Source organism: Triticum aestivum, chromosome 7D (genome assembly GCF_018294505.1).
Source record: "Triticum aestivum cultivar Chinese Spring chromosome 7D, IWGSC CS RefSeq v2.1, whole genome shotgun sequence".
In the NCBI taxonomy this organism is placed as follows: domain Eukaryota; kingdom Viridiplantae; phylum Streptophyta; class Magnoliopsida; order Poales; family Poaceae; genus Triticum; species Triticum aestivum.
The window spans coordinates 267,760,777-267,787,581 of NC_057814.1; positions in this window are offsets into that span (position 1 = coordinate 267,760,777).

The following is a 26,805-nucleotide window of genomic DNA, read 5'->3' on the forward strand; positions in this document are numbered from 1 at the left end:
TTGTGGAGTTGAACCAAGGAGTTTGTAAGGGCAAGGAGATCGCCTACTTCATGAAGATCTACCCGAGTGAGGCAAGTCCTTCGTGGGCGACGGCCATGGTGGGATAGACAAGGTTGCTTCTTCGTGGACCCTTCGTGGGTGGAGCCCTACGTGGACTCACGCAACCGTTACCCTTCGTGGGTTGAAGTCTCCATCAACGTGGATACGATAGCACCACCTATCGGAACCACGGATAAAAAATCTCCGTGTCTCCAAATTGCGTTTGCACACTCCAATCCCATCCCTTTACATTCTTGCAACTTGCATGCTTTAATTTCCGCTGCTCATATACTCTTGCCATGCTTGCTTGATATGTATTGTGAATGTTTAAACTTGTGCCAAAACTCCACATCAACTTAAGGAAATTAAAAACTGCAACTTTTCTTCTTAGAGTCTATTCACCCCCCTCCAGACACCTCTTCTCGATCCTTTCAAAAGTGAATGTGGCAGTCTCTAAAGCATAACCCCAAAATGATAGCGGTAGATCGGTAAGAGGCATCATAGATCGCACCATATCCAATAGAGTGCGATTACGATGTTCGGGCACACCATTACGCCGAGGAGTTCCAGGCGGCGTGAGTTGTGAAGTAATTCCACATTTCCTTAAGTGCATGCCAAACTCGTGACTCAAATATTCTCCTCCATGATCTGATCGTAAGAACTTCAATTTCTTGTCTCGTTGATTCTCTACCTCGCTCTAAAATTCCTTGATTTTTTCAAAGGTCTCAAACTTGTGTTTCATTAAGTAGACATACCCATATCTACTTAAGTCATCAGTGAGGGTGAGAACATAACGATAGCCACCGCGAGCCTCAACGCTCATTAGACCGCATACATCAGTATGTATTATTTCCAACAAGTTGGTTGCTCGCTCCATTGTTCCGGAGAACGGAGTCTTGGTCATTTTGCCCATGAGGCATGGTTTGCACGTGTCAAATGATTCATAACCAAGAGACTCCAAAAGTCCATCTGTGTGGAGTTTCTTCTTGCGTTTGACACCAATATGACCAAGGCGGCAGTGCCACAAGTATGTGGGACTATCATTATCAACCTTACATCTTTTGGCATTCACACTATAAATATGTGTAACATCACGTTCGAGATTCAATAAAAATAAACCATTGACCAGCGGGGCATGACCACAAAACATATCTCTCATATAAATAGAACAACCATTATTCTCGGATTTAAATGAGTAGCCATCTCGCATCAAATGAGGTCCAGATACAATGTTCATGCTCAAAGCTGGTACTAAATAACAATTATTGAGATTTAAAACTAATCCCGAAGGTAGATGTAGAGGTAGTGTGCCGACGGCGATCACATCGACCTTGGAACCATTCCCGACACGCATTGTCACCTTGTCCTTCGCCAGTCTCGGCTTATTCTGCAGCTCCTGTTTTGAGTTACAAATGTGAGCAACTGCACCGGTATCAAATACCCAGGAGCTAGTACGAGCGCTGGTAAGGTACACATCAATAACATGTATATCATATATACCTATGGCGTTGCCGGCCTTCTTACCCGCTAAATACTTGGGGTAGTTCCGCTTCTAGTGACCATTTCCCTTGCAATAAAAGCACTCAGTCTCAGGCTTGGGTCCATTCTTTGGCTTCTTCTTCCCGGCAACTGACTTACCGGGCGCTGCAACTCCCTTGCCGTCCTTCTTGAAGTTCTTCTTACCCTTGCCTTTCTTGAAACTAGTGGTCTTATTCACCATCAACACTTGATGTTCCTTTTTGATTTGCACCTCTGCTGATTTCAGCATTGAATATAACTCAGGAATGGACTTCTCCATCCCTTGCATATTGTAGTTCATCACAAAGCTCTTGTAGCTAAGCAGAAGCGACTGGAGGATTCTGTTAATGACCGAGTCATCTGGAAGATTAACTCCCAGCTGAGACAAGCGGTTGTGCAACCCAGACATTTTGAGTATATGCTCGCTGAAAGAACTATTTTCCTCCATCTTACAACTGTAGAACTTGTTAGAGACTTCATGTCTCTCGACCCGGGCATGAGCTTGGAAAACCATTTTCAGCTCTTGGAACATCTCATATGCTTTGTGTTGCTCAAAACGCTTTTGGAGCCCCGGTTCTAAGCTGTAAAGCATGCCACACTGAACCAGGGAGTAATCATCACTACGCGACTGCCATGCATTCATAACGTCTTGAGTTGCTGGGAAAATGGGTGCGTCACCTAGCTGTGCTTCAAGGACATATGCTTTCTTGGCAGCTATGAGGATGATCCTCAAGTTACGGATTTAGTCCGTATAGTTGCTTCCATCGTCTTTCAGCTTGGTTTTCTCTAGGAATGCGTTGAAGTTGAGGGCAACATTAGCGTGGGCCATTGGATCTACAGGATAGATTGTAAAGACAATTTTAGACTAAGTTCATGATAATTAAGTTCATCTAATCAAATTATTTAATGAACTCCCACTCAGATAGACATCCCTCTAGTCATCTAAGTGATACATGATCCGAATCGACTAGGCCGTGTCCGATCATCACGTGAGACAGACTAGTCATCAACGGTGAACATCTCCATGTTGATCGCATCTACTATACGACACATGTTCGACCTTTCGGTCTCTCGTGTTCCGAGGCCATGTCTGTACATGATAGGCTCGTCTAGTCAACCTAAGTGTTTCGCATGTGTAAATCTGGCTTACACCCGTTGTATTCGAACGTTAGAATCTATCACACCCGATCATCACGTGGTGCTTTGAAACAATGAACCTTCGCAATGGTACACACATAGGAGGAACACATTTCTTGAAATTTTAGTGAGGGAACATCTTATTTATGCTACCGTCGTTCTAAGCAAATAAGATGTAAACATGATAAACATCACATGCAAATCATAAAGTGACATGATATGGCCAATATCATCTTGCGCCTTTGATCTCCATCTTCGAGGCGCGGCATGATCACCATCGTCACCGGCATGACACCATGATCGCCATCATCGTGTCTTCATGAAGTTGTCTCGCCACCTATTACTTTTACTACTATGGCTAACGGTTAGCAAAAAGTAAAGTAATTACATGGCGTTTATATTGACTCGCAGGTCATACAATAAATTAAGACAACTCCTATGGCTCCTGCCGGTTGTCATACTCATCGACATGCAAGTCATGATTCCTATTACAAGAATATGATCAATCTCATACATCACATATATAATTTATCACATCCTTTTGGCCATATCACATCACATAGCATACCCCACAAAAACAAGTTAGACGTCCTCTAATTGTTGTTGCATGTTTTATGTGGCTGCTATGGGTTTCTAGCAAGAACGTTTCTTACCTACGCAAAAGCCACAACGGTGATATGCCAATTACTATTCACCCTTCATAAGGACCCTCTTCATCGAATCCTATCCGAGTAAAGTGGGAGAGACAGACACCCGCTAGCCACCTTGTGCATCAAGTGCATGTCAGTCGGTGGAACCTGTCTCACGTAAGCGTACGTGTAAGGTCGGTCCGGGCTGCTTCATCCCACAATGCTGCCGAATCAAGATAGGACTAGTAACGGTAAGCAAATTGAACAAATCATCGCCCACAACTACTTGTGTTCTACTCGTGCATAGAATCTACGCATAGACCTGGCTCATGATGCCACTATTGGGGAATCTAGTAATAATTCAAAAAAATTCCTACGTGTCACGAAGATCAATCTAGGAGATGCTAGCAACGAGAGAGAGGGAGTGCACCTTCATGCCCTTGAAGATCGCTAAGTGGAAGCGTTACAAGAACGTGGTTGATGGAGTCGTACTCGCGGCGATTCAAATCGCGGAAGATCCGATCCAAGCGCCGAACGGACGGCGCCTCCGCGTTCAACACACGTACAGCCCGGGGACGTCTCCTCCTTCTTGATCCAGCAAGGGCAGATGAGAAGTTGAGGGAGAACTCCGGCAGCACGACAGCGTGGTGGTGGAGCTCGTGGTTCTCCGGCAGAGCTTCGCTATGCTCAACGGAGGAGGAGGAGTTGGAGGGGGAGGGCTGTGCCAGGGGCAAGGGTTGAAGCTCCCATGCACCTCCCCACTATATATAGGGGTGGAGGAGGCTGGTTTCTTGCCCTCCAAGTCCATTGGGGCGTTGGCAAAGGTGGGAGGAAAGTGTCGGATGTGGGGTTCCGGCAAACCCTTAAGGTTCGAACTCTGGGGTGCGCGCGAAGTCTTTCCCTCCTACCGATCCACGCCCTAGCTCACTAAGATCTCGCGGACGAACTCGCAACACAGAAGGACACGAGATTTATACTAGTTCGGGGCACCGTTGAGGTGTAACATCCTACTCCAGTGTGGTGGTGGTGGATTGCCTCTTGGGCGGATGAAGAACAGTACAAAGGGAAGAACAGCCTCCTGAGGTTGAGGTGTTCTTGTGGCTAGGGTATGCTCTCGATCAGATTGGATCAAGCTCTCCTCCCTACTGTGGTGGCTAGTTCTAATTATATAGGCCCTGGTCCTCTTCCCAAATATCGAGCGGGAAGGGAGCCAACAACTGCGGGCAAATTTTAAGGGGAACAACTAGTACAAGCTATCCTGATAAAAGCGGTCTCCGCCTGCAAAAGGCTCTGGTGGTGACGCCGTCTTGGGCTCCACGATGACCTCCATCTTGCCGTCCTCCTGGTCTTGGTCTCATTGCACCGATATGGCAACCTTTGCCTGATGCCTCGGTACTCCTCGCCTGCGCTAGCCTCCTTAGCACCAAAGAGGAAACAAGGATGCTGCGCGCGCTGGAGCCCGCCTGGTGCCGATCGTCATGGCTCACGTCACGAGAGCCTCATGAGGTTTGCCCCGCCTTGATTTCTCTGCTCCTCATGAGCCTGCCTGGCTAGGCCACTCCTGAGGAGGTCTTGCGTCGTCCGCCTCGCGAGGCTTGGCCCCTCCCGAGGGTCTCGGGTGCTTTGCTGATGAAGATGGGCCGTACGGGCCCGCTAGCTTAGACACGCCGCGGGCCGCAGGCAGGCAAGTCTGGGGACCCCCGTTCCCAGAACGCCGACAGTAGCCCCCGGGCCCAAGGTGCGCTCGGGCTTGACTTCGCGGCGAAGCCAAGGGTCAAGTACGGAGCACCGCGGGCCCCAAAAGCCTGCGGCCTTGATCGATGCGTGGCAGTTGATTGGACGTGGGCGTCTCCGCTTCCCCACGCTGCTTCGGCAACTGCTTGACCTGACAAAAGGCTGGCGCAGGCAGTACTTGCCTTCATTGCTTCTTCCTCGCCTCGCTCCAGATCCCCTTTCTCGCTCCTCGCCACCGCTACCTCCAGATCCGCTCCAGTCTCATCCTGCATCTGCGATCCATGGCGCCGCGCAAAGTCAGGACTTCCTCAGTACCGACTTGGTATGAGCCGGCTCTTAAAGCACCCACCGTCACGGAGAAGAGCCTCGCCTCCACGCGCCTGCTGACGGCGGGTGAGAGCAATGAGTGGGGGGAGACTGAGCTCCGGCTTGCCTCCGACGTGCCGGAGCCTGAGGAAAGCACTTTCTTCCCCTTCTTCTCGAGCAGTGTTGCCATCGGGTTGGTTCCTCCCTTCTCCAATTTCTTTTATGAAGTCCTCGACCACTACGGGTTGCAGGCGTTGCATCTCCATCCCAACTCTGTCCTCCTCCTGTCCATCTTTGCCTACTACTGCGAGGCGTATCTGGGCGTGATGCCATCCATGGCGCTCCTGCGCCATTTCTTCTTCCTCCGTGTCAGTGAGGGGCACATCTCCGGATGCGCTAATTTCGTCGCATCCGGCAAGGCCAACTCGATCTCGAGCACCGGAAAAAGGGCCGACAACATTCGATCCAAATGGGTCATGGTGGACGCCAAGCGCGCCGATCCGCGTCTGGTGTTGCCAACGGTGGCGCCCTCTTCCAACGGGGGGTGGCCCAAGGCGGAGCTTGCTGATGAGCGGGCATCGCTAGTGTTGGGGCAGATGGTGACCGACTTGAAGCCGGGCAACGCGAAGGCGGCCAAGGTGACGGGGGTCATACTCCTGAAGGAGTTCTTGACGCTGCGAGTTGCCCCACTCCAGGCGCGTGCGCGCCCCCCGTGGGAGCTTGAAGAAGAGGGAAACAAGACCCGCCTGAGGCCGGGGGCCCTGCCTGACGACGAATTGGCCGCTGTCCTGCGTCTCATAGTTGGGGACAACCAGGAGTACCCGCCAAGCGCCTTCGTTCCCCTGTTCCAGCGCAGGGACCGGGAGGAATTCGTCACCTCCAGGCCGACCTTTGACACGCGCGGGTTGGTGCCACCGGCGCTCCCAGGAGCCCCTGTGGCATCGAAGCCAGTGGAGGTGTCCTCTGACGAGTCCCGTGGGGAGGAGGAAGAGGAGGTGGACTTGAAGAAGACTCTTGAAGAGGTGGGGGAGACTTCCCCTTTGAGCAAGGCCGAGATCCTCTGCGCCCTTCCTGAGGATGCCGAGGCCAACACCCGCCAGGGGGAGAGGGGGTAGCCCCTCATCCCGACAAGGGGTAGGTCGTCACTGGTGCCTCGCGATGCCGCCTCCATCCCGACACCTCCTGGAGCTGGCTCCGGCTCTGACTCCTCACCGGCTGCCGCCGCCGGAGCCCGCACGCCTGCTCCTCAGGTCCCGATGCTGTCAGGCTTCAAGCTCCCCAAGCGGAAGTATGTCGCAGTGGACCGATAAGTGTCTTAAGCTTCGCCTTGTCCCTGTTTGTACTTGTTATTTCCTGACATTCGCCCTCGGTCGATCAGGCCGGTGCCTTTAGTGAAGAGGAGGAAGGAGGATACAGCGGCCGTGCCTTCCTCTGCAGAGAAAGGAGGCAGCGGCGCTCGCATCTCCCCGGCCCGGTCATCCTCGCGAGGCCAAGAGGAACATCGCCGTGTGGAATCAGCCCCCATGGCCCCGCTGGCTCCGGAAGTGCCAGCGTCTGGTTCGGCTGGAGAGGTCCCGGCTGCTCCGGAACCCGCAGTCTCCCATGCCTTGGTGACGACGTTGCCTCCTTCCACTGCTGCACCCCCGCTCCCAGGTTCTTCTGCTCCTGCTGCTGTTCTGGAACGCGCTCTTTCGGAGATGACCCAGTTGCAGGTGGATCTCCTGAGCGCGGACCCGTGCCTGGTGGCCGGGCGCCTGGAGCTGGCTTCCGGCTGGCTTCACTCCGACCTGGCGGTTCGCGCGATGCTGAGCCAGGCTGCTGCGGCTTCCGAGAAGGAGAAGCAAGGTGCCGCCAACGCTGCAGCCAATCGCGAGGTGGCACTGAAGGACGCCGAGGCCGCCCGCGACCGCTGCCGAGAGCTAGAGGACGAGCTGAAGAGCCTGCATGACGAGCGTGCCGAAGAAGCACGCTGCCGCCAAGCGAAGGAGGAGGAGGTGAAGGCCCGGGAGGACGCTGTCAAGAACCGTGATGTTGAGCCGGCGGAGCTGGAGAAGACGCACGCCGCCAAGCGTAGCCGGCTGGAAGGGCTGGAGCGGAAGGTGAAGGTGAGGGAGGCCGATCTTGACGCCAAGGCGCGAGTCCTGGCCGAAGACCGCGCGGCCTTTGCCGACCTCGAGGAGAGATCTCGCAAGGCACTGAAGACACTCTACGAGCATGGCCTAGGGAAGTCGCTGGCCACCGATGAGGACGGCCCCGCCCGGCTGCTTCCTCTCTTGGTGAAGGCGCTCGAAGAAGTCATTGATGGTGTCGGTCCCATGGCGGAGGCAGAAGCTCGCGTCCTGTCTTCAGCTGCATTGACTCGCGTCTTCAGCCATCTGCACCTCCGCGACCCCAACGCTTGCCTTGACGAGCTGCTGGAGCCTGTGGCTGAAGATCAATGCGAGGCCGCCGCCGCCGCCGTACAAGGTCAAGTGGAGGCCTTGCTGAAGAAGTTCTGCGGCTTTGTCTCCGCTCCTTTGTCCGGCGATTTCGCCGATCCTGCGGCTGGTGGTGAAGGTGAAGACAACGTCACTCACGAAGGAGCACCTTCCGCAGGCGATGGCGGCGCCCAGGGGTGATCTGCGGCTATTCTCCCATTTCGTTCTCCAACATGCATTAGGCCTCGTGAAGGCGTTTAGACTTTTCATTTGATATTGTGAGGACAATGTGTTTGTAATATTTGCTTTGAGATTTTGCGATTTCCTTCCTATTTGCTTTGCGTTCTGCATCGGCAGAGCCCGGCCCCGCGCATACCTCAACCGCCATTGGGCCGACCGGAGACCAGGACGGACCAAAGAGTGAGGGGCTACATGACCAGTTAGGCTCCTGAGTCGCGATGCTCAGGAGTCCCCCTTGACGCGCAAACAGCTTATAGGGAGAGTTCTCGAGGATAGATTAATGTTCTACGTCAGCAGAGCCCGGCCCCGCGCATACCTCAACCGCCATTGGGCCGACCGGAGACCAGGACGAACCAAGGAGTGAGGGGCTACGTGACCAGTTAGGCTCCTGAGTCGCGATGCTCAGGAGTCCCCCTTGACGCGCAAACAATCTTCATACCTTCCCTCACCGAGGCCTCGGGAGGGGCGCGCGACGCCCAAGTCCGGGGACCTGGTTGGGTGGCGTGCGCTTGGGCGTGACCCGAGCGCAGCCCCCGTGCCCAGCCCCCTCGCGCGGCTCTCCCAAGGGGAGGCGTTGCGGTGAGGCTGGACGCTGAGCTCTGGGCTCCCTGAGGTTGGTACGACCATGGGGCCGCCCTCAGTTGTTTATCACCAGCGCGGAGCATAGTGCTTCCGCTTGTGCACGGGCATAGCCGCTCCTCGGCAGTCTCGACGGCCAGCACGGAGCATGGTGCTTCCACTTGTGCGTGGGATGGGGGCCCCCTCCGGGAGGAGCCCCCAGGGCATGTACAGCCCCGCCCTGACACGTGGCTTGCACGGCAGGGCCGCGAGGTGTATCTGGGCACTCGTGAGCCAGCACGGAACTCACGAGGCCCTACCTCAAGGCGGGTTGCACCTGGTCTTGAGTCTTGGGGACTGTATGTTCCTGCAAGGCGGTTAGGTGCAAGCACTCTACGTCCCCAGGAACTGGCCCTCGAGCGAGCTCAGCCGCCGCTGCTATGCCAGGTCGCGATGCCGTGGTCAAGGCCAGGGGGTGAGCGCTAGAGAGCCAGTAAGAGCTCCTGAGTCACGATGCTCAGGAGCCCCCCTTTTAACGCACAAGCGAATTGCACGGGATGAATGGACCCGTGGCGGGTGGCGATCGAGCAGGCAATAGCCGTAGGCAGGTTAAGCATGGAAGGCAAATCAGCTTGGGTAAATGCAGGAAGATACATGCCACAGGGTCCGGCTCGAGTGGCTTGGGGATGATGCAACCCGAGGGGCGCCCCCAGCAAGGTAAGCTAAAGGCATAAGTAAAAGGGGGTACATGCCACAGGGACGGACCCATGCGGCCTGGGAATAATGCAGCCCGAGGGGCGCTCCCAGCTAAACGAGCTTGGAAGATGTCACCTGGTTCTGTAGACGAAGTAGAGTTGGTGCAGCTGAAGGCGTGCGTCGAAGGAGTGGCTCCTCACGAACCACCAGGGCCCTGAGCCTCGGGAGGCTCTGGGGGCTCGGGAGGTTCCCTGAAGACCGTCTCCATTTCCTCCAGGACGGCGTGGTACCTGGCCTCCTGAGCCGCCAGGACACGCCGCATGATGCGCTGATAGGCTGACGCCACGCTCGGCAAGCCGAAGGGCATGCGAACGTAGCTGTGTGGTGGACCCTCGCAACGGCCCACACGTGAAGGCCAGGAACGCTCCTGAGATGCGGCCCTATTGAGCCTTGGGACGTCGATGCAGACACGCAGGCCAACATCCTCGCCTGGATGGGGAGCTGCGCCTCGTGAGCGGCTGTCGCCGCGCATGGCTCTTGCGTCTTGCAGTTCCTGAGTGGTCTTGGTGATGAACTCTTGAGCGGTGGGCACTCCTTGCCCTGTGTTCTCCTGAGGGAAACGTGCCGCGAAGCACGCTTCCAAGTGGTGCCCAAGCGCCTCCCTCATGAGGTTGGCAAGGTCTGAGGCCCTCCAGAAGAGAGCCCCCGAGCCCTGCCCGAGGAGGGCGCCGGGCGCGCCTTCCTATGCGACGGAGGGAGGCGCCCCTGGAGCGGGCGCTGATCCTGACGAGGCTCCAGCTGCATCGCCACCCTCCTGAGGTCCGGCGAGGCACTGCTGCTTCTTCTTCTTGGGGAGGGCCTCTGGAGGGCCCTCACTTCTGCTGTCGGGGTTGTCGATTGCTGCAGCTTAGAAGGCGCGCTCGAGGGAGCACACCGCGTCTCTTACTTCACATGGGACCGTGATGATCCCGCCGCTTCCCGGCATCTTGAGGACATTGTAGCCGTGATGGGTGACTGCCATGAACTTGGCCAGGGCTGGATACCCGAGGATGGCGTTGTACGGTAGGCAGATGTGCGCGATGTCGAAGTCGATGAGCTCGGTGCGGTAGTTCTTGCGCTCCCCGAAGGTGACAGGCAGGCGGACCTGCCCAATCAGTGTGGTGGAGCCATCGGTCACTCCTGAGAAAGGCTTGGTAGGCTGAAGATGCTCATATGGCACTTGGAGGTTGTCGAACGTGTCGACAGATAGGACGTTGAGTCCCGCTCGATGAGGGTCTTGGTAACCTGCACATTGCTGATGACTGGGGAGCACAGCATCGGGAGGGCGGCAGCGGTGGCCGCGCACTTGAGCTGATCTGCCGAGTTGAAAGTGATGGCGCACTGGGACCATTTGAGCGGGTGCGTGGCCTCGAGCTTGGGGAGGACTGCGTTCACTTCACGGGAAAACTGTTTAAAGATGCGTTGTGAAGCTGGGGCCTGCGCTCCGCCCAAGATGCAGGCGATTGCACGCGGCGCCTGGAAGCCCCCATCCCCCTCGTCCTGGTGGTGATCGTCGTTCCTTCTTGGTGGCGGCGGCAGCGGGGGAAGACAGGCGTTACCCTGAGGACGGTCCTCACGAGACTGATCCCTCCAGGCGCCCTCGCGAGGATTATCCTGCTAGCGGTCCTCACGAGGCCTGTCGCGCCACTCCTAGCGCGGGCCACTGTCGTCCCAACGTCCGCCTCCACGTCCTCCTCCGCGGCCGTAGCCCCGGTCGCTACGCTCGGGGCGTCGATCGAAGCGTCCTCCGCGAATGGCTCTTAGCTCTTGACAGTCGCTGGTGTTGTGGGTGTTCAGGTTGTGGAAGGCGCAGAACGGCCGGCTGTTCTTAGATGACTCGGGCTGATCTCTGCCCCGCTTGGTGTCCGGCTCCGCCGCGAGCACAACCGCTTCCTTGCGCTTCACATCCTTGGCCTTGGCCTTCTTCTCCTCTGCTCCCGTAGCTGGCAGCTCGAGGAGGGAAAGGCACCCCTCCTCAGCTCTCGCGCACTTGGTCGCCAGGTTGAACAACTCCTGAGATGTGCACAGCTCCTCATGTATAGCGAGCTCTTCCTTCATCTTCACGTCACAGACACCGTCTGAGAACGCGGAGATAATGGCCTCGTCCGTGACCTTGGGGATCTTGAGGCGAGTGTTGTTGAAGCGCTGGATGTACTTCTGGAGGGTCTCCCCTGGCTGTTGCTTGATGCGGCGCAGGTCACCCGCGGCCGGCGGGCGGTCGCGGGTGCCCTGGAAGTTGGCGACGAAGAGCTCGCACATCTCGTCCCAGGAGAGATCGAGCCATGCTGCAGGTTCAGGAGCCAGGAGCGGGCACCATCCTTGAGAGCCATGGGAAACCAGTTCGCCATGACTTTCTCGTCGCCGTTGGCTGCTTCGATGTTCAGCTCGTAGAGCTGCAGGAACTCCGCGGGATCGGCGGTACCGTCGTAGCGGGGAGGCGGATCCGGCTTGAACTTGCCTGGCCAGGCGATGATACGCAGCTCGGGGGTGAAGGCGCGGCAGCTGGCCATGGTTGCCGGGGCCCGCTTCGGAGGGGGAGCTTGGTCTTGATGAGGTCCACGCACTGCCGCTGCAGGCAGCGCGCGGTCTTGACGAGGTGGTGCGGGGAGCGCTGGTGCAGCTTCTCACAGCCGTGGGATTTCTTGGCAGCTTCTCTCTTCGCGTGCGGGCATCGGGCGTGGCGGATCACGCCGCGGGGCCGCGCGCCTTGGCACCAAGGCATCGTCTTGGGGCAGAGGTGGTGGAGGCGCGCCATGAGCCTCGTCGCCCGTGGCTGGCGGAGGGTGAGGCAGAGAGAGGGACTGCGCCGGGGAGCCCCCTGCGGCGCGGACGAGCTCGGCGACGCGGTCGAGCCACTCCTCGTAGAGGTCGTCGACTGGGCGGTAGCGCAGGAGCTCGTTCGCTGCGAGAAGCGCGGCCCGCGCCTCCATGGGAGCGCGACGAGCATGAGACGAAGAACCGGCTGGGGTCAGCGACAGAGTGGCGGTGCGGTCGTCCTGCCGCACCGATTGATGCAGCGAGGACGCTTGCTGCTCATTCCCCGCCGGGCCGGTGAAAGCGTTGGCGGCGGGAGACGGAGAACGACGGGGTGGCCCGCTGACGGGAGCCGTGTGAGCAATGCGGGCGGTGAGGGCAGCCCAGCGCTCAGCTCGAGCGTGGCGAGCGTTGGCCATGGAGACAACGGAGCGACGAATCGACGGAAGGGAAGCTACGGCGCACCCCTACCTGGCGCGCCAAATGTCGGATGTGGGGTTCCGGCAAACCCTTAAGGTTCGAACTCTGGGGTGCGCGCGAAGTCTTTCCCTCCTACCGATCCACACCCTAGCTCACTAAGATCTCACGGATGAACTCGACGAACTCGCAACACAGAAGGACACGAGATTTATACTGGTTCAGGCCACCTTTGTGGTGTAATACCCTACTCCAGTGTGGTGGTGGTGGATTGCCTCTTGGGCGGATGAAGAACAGTACAAAGGGAAGAACAGCCTCCTGAGGTTGAGGTGTTCTTGTGGCTAGGGTATGCTCTCGATCAGATTGGATCAAGCTCTCCTCCCTACTGTGGTGGCTAGTTCTACTTATATAGGCCCTGGTCCTCTTCCCAAAAATTGAGCGGGAAGGGAGCCAACAACGACGGGCAAATTTGAAGGGGAACAGCTAGTACAAGCTATCCTGACAAAAGCGGTCTCCGCCTGCAAAAGGCTTTGGCGGTGACGCCGTCTTGGGATCCACGATGACCTCCGTCTTGCCGTCCTCCTGGTCTTGGTCTCGTTGCACCGATATGGCAACCTTTGCCTGATGCCTCGGTACTCCTCGCCTGCGCTGGCCTCCTTAGCACCAAAGAGGAAACAAGGATGTTGCGCGCGCTGGCGCCCGCCTGGTGCCCGCCTGGTGCCGATCGTCATGGCTCACATCATGAGAGCCTCGTGAGGTTTGCCCCGCCTTGATATCTCCGCTCCTCGTGAGCCTGCCTGGCTAGGCCACTCCTGAGGAGGTCTTGCGTCGTCCGCCTCGCGAGGCTTGGCCCCTCGCGAGGGTCTTGGGTGCTTTGCTGATGAAGATGGGCCGTATGGGCCCGCTAGCTTAGCCACGCCGCGGGCCGCAGGCAGGCAAGTCTGGGGACACCCGTTCCCAGAACGCCGACAGAAAGAAATCCCATCCTTTCCCTTCCCCACCGATTGTTATCCCCCTTTTTAGGGATCTTGATCTTATCCCTTCGGGATATGACCTTATTCCTTCTAAGGGGGGATCTTGGTGCACCTTGACCAGGGGTGTGGGACCTTGACCCCACTACCCACGTTCACGTGGGTCCCCCATGCAGGTGGGCCCCACTCCGGAACCTTCTAGAACCTTCCCGGTACAATACCGAAAAATCCCGAACATTTTCCGGTGGCAAAATAGGACTTCCCATATATAAATATTTACCTCCGGGCCATTCCGGAACTCCTCGTGACGTCCGGGGTCTCATCAGAGACTCCGAACAACTTTCGGTAACCACATACAATTCCCACTACAACTCTAGCGTCATCAACCTTAAGTGTGTAGACCCTACGGGTTCGGGAACCATGCAGACATGACCGAGATGCCTCTCTGGCCAATAACCAATTGCGGGATCTGGATACCCATATTGTCTCCCACATGTTCCATGATGATCTCATCGGATGAACCACGATGTCGGGGATTCAATCAATCCCGCATACAATTCCCTTTGTCCATCGGTATGTTACTTGCCCGAGATTTGATTGTCGGTATCCCTATACCTTGTTCAATCTCATTACCGGCAAGTCTCTTTACTCGTTCCGTAACGCATGATCCCGTGGCCAACTCCTTAGTCACATTGAGCTCATTATGATGATGCATTACCGAGTGGGCCCAGAGATACCTCTCCATCATACGGAGTGACAAATCCCAGTCTCGATTCGTGCCAACCCGACAGACACTTTCGGAGATACCTGTAGTGCACCTTTATAGCCACCCAGTTACGTTGTGACATTTGATACACCCAAAGCATTCCTACGGTATCCGGGAGTTGCACAATCTCATGGTCTAAGGAAATGATACTTGACATTAGAAAAGCTCTAGCAAACGAACTACTCGATCTTGTGATGTGCTTAGGATTGGGTCTTGTCCATCACATCATTCTCCTAATGATGTGACACCGTTATCAATGACATCCAATGTCCATGGTCAGGAAACCATAACCATCTATTGATCAATGAGCTAGTCAACTAGAGGCTCACCAGGGACATGTTGTGGTCTATGTATTCACACATGCATTACAGTTTCCGGTTAATACAATTATAGCATGAACAATAGACAATTATCATGAACAAGGAAATATAATAATAACCATTTTATTATTGCCTCTAGGGCATATTTCCAACAATGGCATTGCCGACTAGCCCATGTCGGCACGAGAAATCTTCAAGATCTCTTAAAGGGTAATCAATCCTTGTCTCTTTTGAGAAAGATCGTGTGTGTAGTGCATGCATAGCCGGGAAGTAACATCAATCAAAGCACCCACCCAAGAATATCGTGTCTACTTCAAGGCCTTTGGAGCTCCTTCATGTGGATATTTTTGGGCCTCCTTCATGGGATAGTCTTGGTGGGAAAAAGTATGGACTTATCATTGTTGATGATTACTCAAGATATACATGGGTGTTTTTCCTCAAGTCCAAGGATGAGACGAAGATCACCTTAATCGATTTTGCCAAGCAAGCACAATGCAAGTTTGACAAAGAAATCTTGGCAATAAGAAGTGATAATGGCTCTGAGTTCAAGAACTACACCTTGGAAGAATTTCTTAGTGATGAAGGGATTGAGAATCAATATTCAGCTCCATACACTCCTCAACAAAATGGTGTAGCCGAAAGGAAGAACCGTACACTTGTGGAGATGGCAAGGTCCATGTTGGATGAATACAAGTCGCCACATAGTTTTTGGGCCGAGGCTGTCAACACTGCATGCCATGCATCAAACCGGCTCTTCCTCCGCACAATATTGGAAAAGACTCCATATGAGCTCCTGACTGGGAACAAGCCAAATGTCAAGTACTTTCGAGTATTTGGGTGCAAATGTTTCATCCTCAACAAAAGGGAACGGTTATGAGAATTTCAATCCAAAACGATCGCGGGCATATTTGTTGGCTAGGGATCAAACTCTCACGCCTATAGAGTCTACAACAAATCAATGGATGTGTTGTAGAAACTGGTGACGTGGTGTTTGATGAATTTAATGGCTCCCATGGGGAGCAAGTTGATCTAAGTGATGTAGGTGAAGAAGATTCTTCTCAAGATCATTCTGACCATGGGTGTTGGTGCAGTTCTTCAAATGGAACAAGAACCTCATGATGATGAAGAAGAAGATGGAAGCTTCACACATCATCAAACTACTTCAACACCCATACCATCACAAGATCCTATTGCTCAACCAATGCGCTTAATTCAAGTACAAGAAGATGATCAAGTCCCTCTTCATGATAATTTTCAAGAACAAGATCATCATCAAGGGCAAGAACAAGAAATTGCAATCATTGATAATGAACCTCAACAAATGCAATATGAAGAAGAAGATCTTCCACCACACACTAATGGTCCATATGTTGAGGACGTGGATGGTGGACATGAAGTTGAACCTTGCGAAACCCTAACCTCCATCATGCCTTGAGTGGCCGGTCGTGTTGATGTTGACAAAATTCTCACCGGCATATCGGAAGGTAGAGTCACTCGTAAACATTCGACAAACTTTTGTGCTCACTTCTCGTTTGTGTCTAGTGTTGAGCCTCTCAAGGTACAAGATGCATTGATGGACAACGATTGGCTCGTTGCTATGCAAGAAGAGTTGAACAGTTTTGAATGCAACCAAGTGTGGTCATTAGTCAAGAGGCTAACTAAGGAACACAATGTCATTGGAACAAAATGGATTTTCAAGAACAAGCAAGATGAGAATGGTGTAATCATCCGCAACAAGGCAAGGTTAGTGGCACAAGGGTGCTCACAAGTTGAAGGTTTGGACTTTGGTGAGACCTTTGCTCCCGTTGCCCGTTTTGAATCTATTCGCATCTTACTTGATTATGAGGCTTTCAATGGTTTTACATTACATCAAATGGATGTGAAGAGTGCTTTCCTTAACGGTCCTCTACAAGAAGAAGTATATGTATCACAACCACCTGGGTTCGTTGATCCCGATCACAAAGACTATGTGTATAAACTTCATAAGGCTTTGTATGGCCTCAAACAAGCACCTCGTGCTTGGTATGATCATCTTAAGAAGTTTTTACTCGATGATTGTTTTGTGAGAGGGGTAATCGATCCCACTCTTTTTCCGAAGAGGGACAAAGGTGATTTGATCTAATGCCAAATCTATGTAGATGATGTCATTTTTGGTTCTCCTAACATTCATTTGTGCAAGAAGTTTGCGGCTTCCATGACCAGGAACTTTGAGATGTCACTCAATGCGGATTTGAAGTTCTTTCTCAGTTTCCAAATTCAACAATTTCAAGAAGGAATTTTCTTGTCTCAAGCAAAGTATCTCAAGGATATTCTAGAGAAGTTTGAGATGTCTGATGTAGTCCATGTAAGACACCCATGCCTACAAAAATTGTACTCACTGAAGACACAAACGGTATTCCTTTCGACCCATCTACTTACCGCTCTATGATTGGTTAATTGCTTTACCTTTGTGCCTCTAGACCAGACATCATGTTCAGTGTATGCATGTGTGCTAGATTTCAAGATTCCCCCAGGGAAAGTCATCATATGGCGGTTAAGCATATTCTTAGATACCTTGTTCACACCCCAAAGTTGGGTCTATGGTACCCCAAGGATGCCAAGTTTGATCTCATTGAGTTCACGGATGCGGATTGGGCTGGAGACAAAGTGGATCATAAGTCCACCTCCGGTGCATGTCAATTTCTTGGACGCTCCTTGGTAAGTTTGTCCTCGAAGAAACAAAATTGTGTTGCCCTATCCACCACCGAAGCCGAATACATTGCAACCGCCAGTTGTGAAACTCAATTACTATGGATGAGGCAAACTTTGAAGGATTACGGTATCACCTATAGAAATGTGCATCTTCTATGTGATAATGAAAGTGCCATCAATATTGCTAAGAATCCCAAAGATCCTACCCGCACCAAGCACATTGATATTAGGTATCATTTCTTGAGAGATCATGTGGAAAAGGGTGACATTGATATTGCTCATGTTGGCACAGATATGCAACTCGCAGACATTTTCACCAAGCCATTGGATGAAGCAAGGTTTTGTCAACTTAGGCGTGAACATGGTATCTTGGAGCTTGACAACATTATGTGAAATCTAGTACCCATGCATGCATTTTTCGTCATGTCTTGTCTTGATGCAGGCATATATTTAGGTGGAGGACTTCAATTCATGAATCCTCTTGCCCCTATGCAACGTGCAAACAAAACCAACACTCTCAAAGTCACTATGACACTTTTTAAGTGTCCATAGTACTTTAAAATGATGGATTAGTAATCTTGGGTCCAAAGTTCTCATCTTTGGTATACCAAGTTATGTATACTAAACATGGTAACTTAGGTTAAAACTCTTCTTAGTTGTTTATGCGGGTTTGTGCTATGATCTGGGTTCTGTTGTTAATCACACTTATATAAAGTTATATATGTCAAAATCATCACATCATCACCAATTCATCATAAATTCTGGCTATCTGCACTCAGGCTGGCCGGATCATCCGGGTGGGTCCACGCCCTAAAACTAAAATCGGGCCGGGTGGGAACAGAGGGTTACTCCTCTGTTTTCTTCCCCACTACCCCAACCGCTCGCCCCTCCCGCCGCCGGCGGCTGCTCATGGCCGGCCTTGCCAGTCCGGCCGGCCAACTGCCTCGTTTTGCCCCCCTCACGCTGCCTCCTCCTCGATATACCCCCTCCTCGCGCGGCTTCTCTCGAGGCCGATTGGATCTTCCCCAATCTCGCACCCTCTGTCCCCAACTCCACCATGGTGGTCGGACGTGGAGGTGGTGGCCGGAGCTTCAAGTCGATGTCCTCGGGCCCCTCTCACGGCACTCCATATGCTCCTTTCCTCTAATTCTCCATTTTCCATCTAGGTTTAGTCATTCATCGAGTTGGCTCTCTCTCCTATGCATGTACGCAGACGCGCGTCGTCAAGCATCGACGGACTCCGAGGACGCTGCTTGTCCACTCAAGAAGGCGCCGGGTCGTGATCGTCCATCCTATGCTGGGCAGGACGACCCTGACTACAAGGCCGAACTCCACGAGGAGGAGCTCGTGCGTGTTCGCTCGACGACTAAGTCAAAGAAGAAGAAAGCAGCTGGTGCCTCAAGCTCCCAGTCTGCGGCAACTACTGGTCTCGTTCTGTCCGTGGCCAACACCACCAACCGTGGCCGTCGTTTTGTCAATTATCAGCCCATGGACCCCTCTGAGTATGCTGCCTTAAGGAGTGATGTCAACCAATTTGCTGCTCCTGCAATGCCACCGATCCTCATTTTCACACGTTCCAACAAGACATCTATCAATCCTTCATTTCTTATCTTGGTTTCTCTCCTCAGCATTATGTGAACTTGGGTTTCATTGAGAACAATCCTTCCAAGTTCAAAGGTGTGTTGGAGAAGATTGATGGCATGGGGTTGCGTCATGCTATGTCTCTTCATTGTGATTGGAATGAGGTTGTCATTCGGCAATTCTATGCCACGTGTTTCATCCATCTGGACCGCTCTATCACTTGGATGACTCACCACTCTCAGTTCACTGTCACCTTCGAGGAGTTTGCTGCTGCTTTGGGCATGCCGGGATCTGAGGCCTCTCTGTTTTAGATCCATGAGGTGAACCCCAAGTTTGAGCCCATGCCCATCAATGCATGTGGCTGTCTCGTCATGCCTACCACTCAGCTATCCGTAGCGCAGCAACAAAAGGAGCTTAATAATATCTCTATCTTTCATCCCAAATACCGGTGGTTCTTCCAGTGTATCCTCAACTCCATTGATCCCAAGAAAGGGGATTGTGGAATGGTTCGGGCCTATAGCATTGATTTGATGTACTACTCTAGGAAGGCTCCCACCCGTCCCATTGACATGGCAGTTTTTCTCTGGAATGAGATTCGCATGGCTAGTTTTCTGAAGGTTTGTACACTTCCCCATGCTCCTTTCACTCAGACAGTCATCGACTCGGTCTATCCTTGTCCCATTGCCAAGACATCCATGCACTCCATGTGGACTCCGCGTGACGAGTCTTCCAGAGGGAAGGCTCCTTGTCCTCCTTGTGCCGAGAGCTCTTCTCGCCACACTAAACCTTTCATGAAGCCTTTTGACCGCCTGGCTCGCTTCATTGGCAAGTCCCATAAGGCTATCTTTGACACTTGCCTCTACACTGCTACTCACATTGCTACCGAGGAGGTTCGCCGTATCTCTGAGGCGAATGCACTTAGGGCTCGCCTCCGTGCGCGCCCTGGGAGTCCTGTCGAGCTAGATGAGCCTATTCCTTATCGTCTTCCTGTTCCGGATGTCGACTTTCCTTCTGCCACTGATTTTCCCGAGTTCTTCCTTAACCCTGCTGATCTGGGTGATGGTGATGATGATGAGGATGCTGAGTGATCCTCCTACCTTCTCAACCGTTTTCCCCTTTTCGGTACTTGCTGCCAAGGGGAGATGTAATTCTTAGGAGTATGAGTGTGCTGTCAGCTATGTTTATTGAGCTCTAGTTATTGCACTTATTATTATTATTGTAATGGACCTTTGGTTATGAGTTATGCTACCTTGTATGAGATTATGAGTTATGAGTTTATGCTACCTTGTAAGAGCTTAAGTATGCTATCTTCATTAGTTTCTTATCGTTGCTTATATTGTTTTTAGTGGTGTATGTCTACAGTGCTGTTACATCATTATATTTTGAATGAGGGTATCCACTCCATATGTGCATCAGTCTTTATGTTATCACTTTATTACTATGCATACATTAAGGGGGAGCTCTCCCTAAAACACATACCAGACAACTCTCCTAAAAATATTCGCATCACATTTCACTTGTTGAGAGCTATATGTGGTTTGTCATCAACTACCAAAAAAGGGGGAGATTGAAAGTGCAATCTTGCTCTTAAGTATATTTTTGATGTTGATGACAAAATACATATAGGGAACTAACCATGTTTGCTAAGTATATACACAGGACATCAGTCCTTTGGTTGTTTTAATGTGCATCATGGACACATCATATGAGATATTACTCAAGAAATTAACCAATGAGGAAAGGAGCAAACAAAGACGAAGCATCATGCTCTTTTATATATTTCTTGAGTAATAGGGATCCCACACTATTAAGAGGGGATCCGAGGTGTAGGTTCAAGGCTTGCTCACAATCAACCTCACAAGAAGTTTTCCACAAAGACCAAAGTCCCTAGCAAAACTCCTTAGCCAAAACCCACTACTCTTTCTCTTCATTCTATCCACAAGCTGACCCCATAGCCAGATCATCTGGGCTTGTCCCCGGATCGTCCGGATAATGCATCCAGGGGGCATCATTTGGCAGTGATTATAGCCGGAACATCCGGGCTATGGCCGGATCGTCCGGATAATATCGCTCTCTGCATCACAGAACTTTGGTGGATGAAGCCGGATCATCCGGGCGTTCATCCGGATCATCCGAGCTTACGACCAGATCATCCGGGCTGTCCTCCGGACTATCTGGCCTCCATGCAGCTCTGCTGTTAGCACTTACATCTGGGACTATAGCCAGATCATCCGGACGCTGTCCAGATCATCCGGATGGTCCTCCGGATCATCCGGGCAAGTCAAGCTCTGCTCAAAACGGCTCTAATCTGTTGTGGGTACATATAGCTCCTTACCTCTTCGAGATAAGGTTGAACAATCCACTCCAACACGCTCCAAGAACACCTGTGCTCCCTCTCTCTTGCTCATCCACGAAGTCCTAGATCCTGGTTTGATTCTTGAGAGTTTGAAAGAGTTGCTCCAATAAAAAGAAAGATCTTCTCCCTCTCCTTCTTGTGACCGAAGAAAATCGTGATTTGAGCAAGTCTTGAGCTTTTCCCCTCGTATCTTATTACTCTTGGAGGTTGGAGACTCCTAGGCGGTAGGACTCTTTCGGTGAGGAATCGATCATTGTGATTACCCCCGGAAAGTTTGTGAGGGTTTGGAGACCACCCCAAAGTCTACCACTAGTGGTTGAGAAACGCCTTCGTGGTGTTGTCTCAAAGGGAGAATAGGGTGAGCCTTCATGACGTTGGTGTGCCTTCGTGGTAACATCCACCTCTCTAACGGTGACATAGCTTCCCTCCAAGGAAGTGAACATCAGCATACATCCTCGTCTCTCAGAGTTGCGGTTATTCCTAACCCTAACTCTCTACTTGTGGTTACTTGTCTCTTAGCACTTAATTATATCATATTGTGCTTGCTTACTCTCATATTTGTGTTACTTGTTTATCTTGCTTAGCTATTAGCATCATACTTGCGATTGTTAGGTTCACTTTCATATTCTGCATTATTGCCTAAAATTGCTAAGTAATAATTAAAATTTGTAATTGTACCTATTCGCCCCCTCTAGGTCCATCTCGATCCTTTCAATTGGTATTAGAGCCTGGTGCTCTATTCTTGTGGCTTAACCGCCCTAGAGTGAGATGAACCCCGATGGGACTCCCCTTGTTGCGGATCCGAAGAATACGTCCACAGAAGTCAAGTCCTTCACTTATGAGGATCTTGAACGGGCGCTTTCTAAGCAAAAGGAGGAGCATGATGCTTCTCTTGAGGCCTTGGTCCAAATGAGACGAGCCACACTAACCACGATGCTTGCACCACTTTCTGGTGGTGTGGCCTCGAGGCCTGCTGTGCCTACTCCTTCACTTGGCCAACAACCTCCTAGTAATGAACACTCCAGTGTTCCTTGGCTTTATGCCAGACCTCAAATAGAGAAACCAAAGTATAACCCTCAAGGCAAAACTCCTTTACTTTATGATACTACTGATTTTGCTTTGTGGAGAGTTGCTATGCAGGATCATCTTTTATATGGAAATGATGAGATGTTGGAGATCTTGGAGTATGGCTACCAAGCTGTTGACCCGAAGAATCTTACTCCAAGAGAGGTATATGACAAGAATCTCAATGACACAACAACCATGTGCATAAGGAGAGGTATGACTGACAAGCAATGGAGACCATACATACATATCACAAGTGCCAAGGAATTATGGGATAGCATTGTGAGGACCAAGACCGGTACCTCCAATCTCCGGCTTGCTCAATACGAAATTGCCAAGGGTTAATTACAAAAAATTTGTATGGAGAAAGGTGAATCTCGCAAGCAACTCCTTGAGCGTCTCATGACTCTCACTGCTGAGATCGAGTCATGTGAGTGTGACAAGACACAAGATGGATTCCACTTGACTAAGCGATTTCTCGTGGATAAGTTGCTACATGCTCTTGCTCCGTATCATCACCAAATGGTGTGGGACATAAGACAACACCATGGATTCAAGGAAATGACTCTGGATGACATCATATCCACTTTCCAACTATTTGAAGAGTCAAAGGCAAATGCTGCAAAACATCTTGCCATGTATGGTACCTCAACATCAAAAATCAATCTTGCATTGAAGGCCACATATATGAAGAAGAGCAAAGTGAAGAAGATGAAGATGATGAGGATGAAGACGGTGATGAGATTGACTCTGATGAGAGCCCTTCTTATGAAGACATTGCCCTCTTTGTCAAGAAGTTTAGCGCGAGAAAATTCAAGGGAAGATTCTAGAAGAAGAAAGTGAGAAAATGTTACAACTGTGAAGAAGCCAACCACTTCTCCAACGATTGCCCCTATGAGAAGAGAGAAGATAAACCAAGGTTTCCCAAGATCTTTCCCAAGAAGAAGTTTCCAAACCCTTTGAACTCAACGCTCAAGAAGAGAGATGGGAAAGCAATGGTTGCTCATGAAGAATCCGATCCGGATGATGTTAGTGTTGTTGCCGGAGTTGCTCAAGATTCTCAAAACACTTTGAGGCTTGTCAACAAGAGTGGTGATGTTGTCACCTACAAGTATATGAAATTCTACAAGGGCAACACTCACAAGTGCCTAATGGCAAAGGCGGTGGTAGAAGATGGAGAGGACCAAAACTCTCCTAACAAGGTCAAGGTAACCCCACGATCAAATCCTCCTCTCTTCACTCCTCCTACTCCTAGTGATGAGTACCTTGATGCAGAGGATAATTATGATGATAACGATATAGATGACCCATGTTTGCTAAATTAAATTAGGTCATGTGCTCCCTCAAAGGAAAGAAGCTCATTATGTTTCGTATGCTTATGGAGATGGTGGGTAAGCAAACTATCACCATTAAGGAACTCAAAACCCTCGTAACCGAGGAAAAGCAAAAACAAATGAAATCCTTGAGCGGAAAGTCCAATATGAGGAAGCACGAACTGATGAACTATGCTTGAAACTTGGTGCAAACATTGATGTTCATGCTAAAGATCTTGCCTCCTTGAAAAAGGCTAAGGACTCTTGCGAAGAGTTGATGAATGATAAAAGTAAGCTTGTGAAGTCTCATGCTTCTCTCTCTAAGGATTGTGAGCTCCTATCCATGTCCCTCAAGACTAAGGCAGAAGAGCTCACCCTTCTTACAAAGAGTTTTGAGACGCTCAAGCTTACTTATCTTGAAACTCTAGCCAAGGCTTACTCTTCTCCTATTATCAAAGTTGATGCTTGTACTACTAACTCTAGTAGTGATCTAGCATCTATTCTTGAGGAGAATCGCTTTCTCAAGGCTCAAATCGAGAAAGGTCTCATGACATGTGCTTAAGGACAAAAGAACCTTAATGAGGTATTGAACCAACACAATGAGGTGTTTGCCAAAGAGGGGCTCGAGTTTGACCCAAGCACAAGCAAGAAGAAGATGTCTTCTCAAAAGTGCACCACCCCTCTAAAAGAAACACTTGTACGAGAAGGGCACAAAGAGAAAGGTAAGTTTGTTAGTGGGAAGGCCACAAGGGGCATGCCCACTCTCAACAAGCCAAAAGACTTCATGCCTCCATCCTATGTACTTTGTAAGACTAAGGATGGAGACGTTTATGCAAAATTTATTGGCCCTCAAAATGCATTCTGATTCTATGCCATTTGGGTCCCTAAGACCCTTGTGACTAACTTGAGAGGTCCCATTGCAAAATGGGTGCCTCTAACCAAGTCATAATTGTGTGTAGGTTGCTTTCTCTGGTGGAGTAAAATGGGTGATTGATAGTGGATGTGCCAATCATATGACCGGAGATAGCAAATTGCTCTACGATTTCATGGAAGCTATTCAACCATTTATGAGCATTATGTTTGGTGGAGGATCAAAAGGATAGGTACTCGGGTTGGGCAAGGTGGCTATCACAAATGACATGTCCCTTGCAAATGTCATGCTTGTTCAATCCCTTAAATATCATTTGCTTTCTGTTCGCCAATTGGCTTATGTTGGTTATGATACACTCTTTGGACTAACAGATGTGAAAGTCTTTAAGAGAGATACTCTCGAAGTGGCCTTTGTTGGAGAGTTGGATGGCAACCTTTACACAGTTGATTTCTCGAAAGAGAGCACATTCCATGCAACTTGTCTAATGGCCAAGGCCGACAAGGGTTGGCTATGGCATCGCCGGCTAGCCCATGTCGGCATGAGAAATCTTCAAGATCTCTTAAAGGGTAATCACATCCTTGGACTAACCAATGTCTCTTTTGAGAAAGATCGTGTGTGTAGTGCATGCATAGCCGGGAAGCAACATCAATCAAAGCACCCACCCAAGAATATCGTGTCTACTTCAAGGCCTTTGGAGCTCCTTCATGTGGATATTTTTGGGCCTCCTTCATGGGACAGTCTTGGTGGGAAAAAGTATGGACTTGTCATTGTTGATGATTACTCAAGATATACATGGGTGTTTTTCCTCAAGTCCAAGGACGAGACGAAGATCACCTTCATTGATTTTGCCAAGCAAGCACAACGCAAGTTTGACAAAGAAATCTTGGAAATAAGAAGTCATAATGGCTCTGAGTTCAAGAACCACACCTTGGAAGAATTTCTTAGTGATGAAGGGATTGAGAATCAATATTCAGCTCCATACACTCCTCAGCAAAATGGTGTAGCCGAAAGGAAGAATCGTACACTTGTGGAGATGGCAAGGCCCATGTTGGATGAATACAAGTCGCCACATATTTTTTGGGCCGAGGCTGTCAACACTGCATGCCATGCATCAAACCGGCTCTTCCTCCGCACAATATTGGAAAAGACTCCATATGAGCTCCTGACTGGGAACAGGCCAAATGTTAAGTTCTTTCGAGTATTTGGGTGCAAATGTTTCATCCTCAACAAAAGGGAACGGTTAGGAAAATTTCAATCCAAAACAATTGAGGGCATATTTGTTGGCTATGGATCAAAATCTCACGCCTACAGAGTCTACAACAAATCCAATGGATGTGTTGTAGAAACTTGTGACGTGGTGTTTGATGAATTTAATGGCTCCCATGGGGAGCAAGTTGACCTAAGTGATGTAGGTGAAGAAGATTCTTCTCAAGATATTCTGACCATGGGCGTTGGTGCACTTCTTCCAATGGAACAAGAACCTCATGATGATGAAGAAGAAGATGGAAGCTTCACACATCATCAAACTACTTCAACACCCATACCATCACAAGCTCCTATTGCTCAATGAATGCCCTTAATTCAAGTATAAGAAGATGATCAAGTCCCTCTTCATGATAATTTTCAAGAACAAGATCATCATCAAGGGCAAGAACAAGAAAGTGCAATCATTGATAATGAACCTCAACAAATACAATATGAAGAAGAAGATCTTCCACCACACATTAATGATCCATATGTTGAGGACGTGAATGATGGACATGATGTTGAACCTCGCGAAACCCTAACCTCCATCATGCCTCGAGTGGCCGGTCGTGTTGATGTCGACAAAATTCTCACCGGCATATCGGAAGGTAGAGTCACTCGTAAACATTTGACAAACTTTTGTGCTCACTTCTTGTTTTTGTCTAGTGTTGAGCCTCTCAAGGTACAAGATGCATTGATGGACAACGATTGGCTTGTTGCTATGCAAGAAGAGTTGAACAGTTTTGAACGCAACCATGTGTGGTCATTAGTTAAGAGGCCAACTATGGAACACAATGTCATTGGAACGAAATGGATTTTGAAGAACAAGCAATATGAGAATGGCGAAATCATCTGCAACAAGGCAAGGTTAGTGGCACAAGGGTACTCACAAGTTGAAGGTTTGGACTTTGGTGAGACCTTTGCTCCCGTTGCCCGTCTTGAATCTATTCGCATCTTACTTGCTTATGCCGCTTTCAATGGTTTTACATTACATCAAATGGATGTGAAGAGTGCTTTCCTTAACGGTCCTCTATAATAAGAAGTATATGTATCACAACCACCTGGGTTCGTTGATCCCGATCACAAAGACTATGTGTATAAACTTCATAAGGCTTTGCATGGCCTCAAACAAGCATCTCGTG